Source organism: Antechinus flavipes, chromosome 1, assembly GCF_016432865.1.
Source record: "Antechinus flavipes isolate AdamAnt ecotype Samford, QLD, Australia chromosome 1, AdamAnt_v2, whole genome shotgun sequence".
Lineage (NCBI taxonomy): Eukaryota > Metazoa > Chordata > Mammalia > Dasyuromorphia > Dasyuridae > Antechinus > Antechinus flavipes.
The window spans coordinates 465,788,677-465,795,609 of record NC_067398.1 but is presented as its reverse complement, the minus strand read 5'-3'; positions in this window follow the sequence as shown (position 1 = coordinate 465,795,609).

Genomic DNA, 6,933 nt, shown 5'->3' with positions numbered 1-6,933 from the left:
GAATCACATAGAATTGAAAAGCAAAGATGGATTGTGAGTGACATTCCTGGAGGGAGAAATCTACATTCATAAGATTAGTGGGAAAAGCACTGATTTGGGGTGGGAAAACCTGGTTTTGAAGTTATTTTCTTCTCTGGGCCTCATTTTGTCAATTTGTGTTAAGAAAAGATTGGGCCAGATGGATCTCTGACGTCTCTTTAGCACTGTAAAATGGAATAAAATATCATCAAAGTCAATCCTTAGTCTTCAGGCCATGAAAGATTCAAAATAAATGAGAGGTGGTTATATTCCCCAATTGAGGAAATTACATTAAGGTTAATAATCCTCTTATCTTCCCTTTCTCTAGAGTCTTAAACTGTGGTTTGCAATCACATATGAGGTATCATAACTGAATATGGGGGTTACAAAATTATAATTTTTTATTAGTATATGTTTGATTTATATACCTATTTTATATACTTATATACCTTGTATATACAGAGTTCTGTATATACAGTCCCATATATACATATATATGTACAAAGTCCTGTAACATTTTCTCAGGTAAAAGGGAAGTGTGAGTGGAAAAAGTTTAAGAAGCCCTGCTCTCGAGAAGGTCCTCTATAGGGAGGTCTTAGATGGGCTATGGGCAGTTAGATGACCCAGTGGAGAGAGCACTGGAGCCAGGAAGACCCGAGTTCAAATTTAGCCTCAGATACTTATTAACAATGCGATCCTGAGCAAGTTACTTAACCTTGTTTGCCTCAACTTCCTCAGCTGAAAAAGGGGAATAATAATTCCTTGAGGATCAAATGACAAAATATCTCTAGCTTGTTGCTAAGCTCTTTTTCTTGTAGGCTTTAAATGAATTCTAAATGTTGTGTCGTGGGCAAAGCTCTTGTTGCCTCATCCTAATCCCAATTTGTCCTCTTGCTTTTTTTGTCTGCCAGTACTCAAATCTGGGATATCAACACCACTTGCTTTTTCTACTTGTGTGCTACTGAAACTATAAGCTATTAATTTCAAGTGTCTCCCCCCTCCCCCACTTCTTCTATACAAAATCCTTTCTGTTTTTCTTTGTGCAGTTCTCTGTTGTGCTTAACATGGTATTTACTTCAGACATCCTCCTGTCAATTCAAGTTTCCTACTTTCTTCCTAACAGAGGATCTCACCTCCCTCTTTAATGACAAAATGGAGGTCATTCATTCTGAGTTCTTTCTAGTCTATATTTCAGAACCCCTCTATTCTCTCTTCCTTTGCTCTAAGTTCTGATGAAGATTAGTGGCCTTTTTCCTTATGAAGGATAACTTCTCTTTTTGTGCCATTAATTTCTTGTTCTTTGTTCTCCCTTAAAAGCTTGACCCTTTGATCATTCCCTCTTTGTCATTTCCTTATCTGTTTTTTTAGCCCCCACTGCCAACAAATACACTTAAGTGTTCCTCATCCTTAAACATCCTTTACATTACTCTGGTATCCCATTAAGTTAAAGCCATGTAAACACTTTCTTGTTTCCTACTCTCTCATCTTCTACTCTCTTCTCCTTGCCTTATGAATTATAATCTAATACCAACACTCCACTGAAATTGCTTCCTCCAAGGTTGTAATGTTTTAATTTTGAAATTCAATGGTTTTTCCTCAGTTTTCACCCTTCTTAATTCTCTTATTTCTGCTTTTATAATTGCTCTCACTTGATTTTCCATCTGTGTGATGATTCCTTCTCAGGCAGCTTTGCTGGTTCATCATCCTACTTCTATAAACTAGGGTGAGTATTCCTCAAGCTTTGGTCCTAGGTTTTCTCCTTTTTTTCCCTGTTTGTACTCTGTCTTAGGAATTGGTGGGGGGAGAGGTGGGGCAAGGTCTGTGGTAGGTGTGTATGTATGTGTATATATATATATATATTTACAAAAATAAGTATATATGTAAATATATTTGTGCTTATCTGTAGCCTGTTTGGTGAAAGTGATGGAGGGGGAGATGAAAGGAGGGAAAAAAATGAATAAAGTAAAAAATGCACAACAGAGAACAAAAAATAACCTTCAAAGAAGCAAAGAAAAGATTGACATTCATGAATATAATTTTTCTATTATTATATATGCTCTCTCATATGGAATTTATTGTTATATATTTTGAATTCTCCCTGATGTTCTGCTGGAATGTGACAACATTTTGTTTTGTTTTTATTTTACTTTTCTGTCTTTCTTTTTTCTATTCTTTCCCCCCTATTTTGTATTTAGTTCAATAAATAATTTTCTTATTCTAACTTTCTCATTTTATTTTTTTAAAATAATTATAACTTTTTATTGACAGAACCCATGCCTGGTAATTTTTTACAACATTATCCCTTGCACTCTACTTTTCCCCTCCCTCCTTCCCCCAGATGCAAACAGTCCTACACATGTTAAATATGTCACAGTATATCCTAGATAAAATATATGTGTGCAGGACTGAACAGTTCTCTTGTTGCACAGGGAGAATTGGATTCAGAAGGTAAAAATAACCCTGGAAGAAAAACAAAAACGCAAACAGTTTACATTCATTTCCCAGTGTTCTTTCGTGGGTGTAGCTATTTCTGTCCATCATTGATCAATTGAAACTGAGTTAGATCTCTTTGTCAAAGAAATCTACTTCCATCAGAATACATCCTCATACAGTATCATTGTTGAGGTATATAATGATCTCCTGGTTCTGCTCATTTCACTCAGCATCAGTTCATATAAGTCTCTCCAAACCTCTCTGTATTCATTCTGCTGGTCATTTCTTACAGAACAATAATTCAACAAACAATTTTTGAAAAAGGAATCCATTAAGCAAGAAGAACCATGATGGTGGCAAGAAGCCAGGAAGTTTGTCTAAGGTCTCTCTCAGAACAACATTAAATCAGGCTTCTAAAAACATTCTAGAGTGACAAAACCCACCAAAAAAAAACAGTGAAACAATTTTCCAGTTTAAGATAACTTGGAACGATTTCAGGAAAGCTCTGGCTTATTTGGGTAAAAGGGGAGTACAGTCCAGAGCCAACACTATTGGTCCCAAAATGTTTTCATTTTTCACTCCAAGAAATATTGTAGCCAAATCCCAGAATTATCATGTTAGGGGAAAATACTGCAAGCAACCAGAAAGAAACAATTCAAATATCAATGAGCCACAGTCAGGAGTATACAAGAGTTAGCAGCTTCTACACTAAAGGACCTCTACCTTGCAATATGATATTCTGGAAGACAAAGGATCTTGGTTTACAACCAATAATCAACTACCGAGGAAAACTGAGCATAATCTTTTAGGGGAAAAGATGGATATTCAATGAAATAGGGGAGCAGAGCAGATCAGAAAATTCAATCTTCTAATATAAGACTCAGGAGAAGCATGAAAAGGTAAACAGAAAAAAAGAAAAAGGAACCATGTTATTCAATATTGTTAAACTGTTTACATCCATATATGGGAAAATGATACTTATAACTCTTCAGAACTGTATCTCTATTAGGACAGGTAGAGGATATGGGTAAAAATTGATTTTGATGTGATGAGATAAAAATAATTAAGAAGTGGAAAAATATTATATTGGGAAAAGAAGGGGAGTGACAATGGAGTAAATTACATTACATGAGGAGGGGCAAAAGATCTATGAAAATGAAGAAGAAAATGAAGGGATTGGGTGAGCATTGTTTGAACCTTATTTCCAATTAATTTGGCTCAAAGAGGGAATAACCTACACATTCAGCTGGCTATAGAAATTTATCTTTCCACATATGAAAGAAAAGAGAAGGAAAGGTAGATAGAAGGAGGACAGAAATAGAAGGGAAGGGGGAAAGAAAAGTGAGTGCTGATATGAGAGAAAGCAGATTGAGGGAGATGGAGGGTGAAAGAAAAGAGAAAAGGATGGAGCATGAGAGGAAGACTCTGGACAAAGTATTAGTCTCAAAAGTAAGAACATCTTAGCTTCAACTCCTGTCTTTGACATATACATATATTCTGACACAGTGTGCACCCCCAAAATTCACTTAACCCTTCTGTGACCCAGGGAATTCTCTAAAACTAGACATTGCAGATTATATGTTGAACTGTATTGATAAAGAGTTTCCTTATCTCAGTGAAATCATAAGTCTAGTCTCAATGAAAGAAAAGAATCAAGCATTCATTAAGTAATTCTGATCTACCAGATATTTTGTTAGGTATTAGTGATTCAAAAGAAAAATTTAATATTTTCTGGCTTCAAAAAGATAATATTTTAGCAATATTCTTTATTGACGAAATATGTATGCCTTAAAATCTATGTGTATGTGTACATATATATAATATATCTATAATGTGTATATGTATGTATTTGTAGTATTTTTAAAGATAAACATATATGTATAAATGCCTAATTGCTAGTTTCCACCACATCTATTATAATTCCTGGGTTTCCTGGTCTCTGCATTCTTCACTATTCTGGGGTGGGTTTTTTCTTTTTAACATTTCCCCCCCTGCATTTATTTTCATGTAACTAGGATTATCCATACAACATTGTGTTCACTTGCTCTTTGGCCATGCTCTGTTTGGGAAAAGTCCAATTTCTAAGAATTCTACTATTCAGCAGTGCCCCTGAGTGACTCCAGATTTACCAGTTGTTCACTTTATCCTTGGATATAACCAAGTTACATCATTCAACAGATGAAACCAAGGTGAACACTTAGCAAATCACTATTGACTTATAGAATCCTGCCAAAATCACAAACACCATGAGACAGCACTTCAAAATGATCCAATAAAGTTTTTTTTTTTCAGTTGGTTTTACTATGGTGGGAAATGGGAAGAAGGGTTTCTTATGCATAATTTGTGTGACAAACACAAGTAAAGAGACATGCTAATTTTATTGAAAATTTGTGAATAATTTTCACCTGGAAAAAATTAAAAGACTGGATCTAAGGTTCCTTCCAGTTCTTAGTCCTATAAATTCTCTTATTCAATAAGTTTGAGCAAAGAGTTGAGTAAGCATAGATTCATAGATTGAGAGCTGGAAGAGACTTTAGAAAGCCTCAAGTCCTCTGCCCTAATTTTATAGAGAAAACTGAGACTCAATGAGGTAAAGCAATTGCCTAAGACTACACTTTTATTAAGTAACAGAACTTGAATCTGAATCTGCTTTTCTGTCTCTCATTCTAGTATTTCTTCCATTGTATCCCAATACCTTTCTGCAGGTATAAAGGAGGCCTTCTATTCTAAGTTGGAAGCCTCTCTAAATATAGATCTCACAGTAGTACTGGTCATCCACAAAGGAGAGAGAGCATATCAAAAAGAGGTGGGGGAGAGATGGGAGTGGGACAGTGGAGGCACTGCAGACTAACTTTATAATTGTGGCGATGTCAAGACTTGTGAAATGTCAGCCTAAAAAAAATACTGGATTTGGTCCAAAAGCACAATGTTACTGTAGTGCTACCTGTTTTGAAAGGCTTTGAAAAATCAGCCTAAATGTGATTCATACAGAAACCTTCGTCTTCCCTTTGGGTCTCCTTAGAAGTCTCATCCCCATTTACATTTTAGCTCAATAATCTAACTGCCAATGAAAGGGACAATTTGGGATGTGACTACAACTCTTCCCTTTTCCTAGGTACCCAGATAGAATGTGTTGGCAGATATAGTCAGAACAGATTTCTGTTAAGGCAGAGTTTCATGGCCTCCTATTCCATTATTTGCCAATACTCGTGTGTGTGTGTGTGTGTGTGTGTGTGTGTGTGTGTGTGTGTGTGTGTGTACATGCAGGGCTGAAGGTTGTTATTAGATATCATAAGAACAATCCTATTTTCAGAGACTTTACTTACTTCCACAAAGTAGATGAGTCTAATTTTCATGAAGACAGACCAAGTAAACAGGCAAAATCATGAAATCCACCAGGTTTCAGCCACTTTCACTTTGCCTTTAAAAATGCATTCTCACTGGAAAATGAATGGATGCCCATCAATTGGAGAATGGTTGAGTAAATTGTGGTATATAAATGTTATGGAATATTATTGTTCTGTAAGGAATGACCAGCAGGATGAATACAGAGAGGAATGGCGAGACTTACATGAACTGATGCTAAGTGAAATGAGCAGAACAAGAGATCATTATATACCTCAACAATGATACTGTATGAGGATGTATTCTGATGGAAGTGGATTTCTTCAACAAAGAGATCTAACTCAGTTTCAATTGATCAAGGATGGACAGAAGCAGCTACACCCAAAGAAAGGACACTGGGAAATGAATATAAACTGCTTGCATTTTTGTTTTTCTTCCCGGGTTATTTATACCTTCTGAATCCAATTCTCCCTGTGCAACAAGAGAACTGTTCAGTTCTGCACACATATATTGTATCTAGGATATACTGTAACGTATTTAACATGTATAGGACTGCTTGCCATCTGGGGAAGGGGGTGGAGGGAGGGAGGGGAAAAATCCGAACAGAAGAGAGTGCAAGGGATAATGTTGTAAAAAATTACCCTGGCATGGGTTCTGTCAATAAAAAGTTATTTTAAAAAATTCAAAAAAAAAGCATTCTCATTCATAGCTATAGCATTTAGAAAAGTTCAAAAGACATAATGCCAGCATAGTTATTAATTAAAAGATGATCATTTGGCTATCTCTCTTAACAAAAACCCCTCATGGCAGTGGGCTTCCAGTTTATATGCCTTTGGAAGTGCAGATATTCCTGAGGGTGGCCATCAATTCTGGTTAAAGATTAATGAGAGAAAGATTACAATAAGCGTTTTAGTATATATGACTTGGATCACCCACATTTTGGGCAAAGAGACTATGGGCAAAGAGAGATAAGTTTCCTGCCTGACAAAAGGAAGAATCATCATTTTTCCAGACCTGTTTGAGTAAACAATGAGAATCCTGCCCTTAACCCAAACTTAGAGTTTCTTTTACAATCTGATTAGATCTTGGTCTGAGTCAATCTTTGAGAAGGATTTTCTGGACTTGATTTTTGCATGA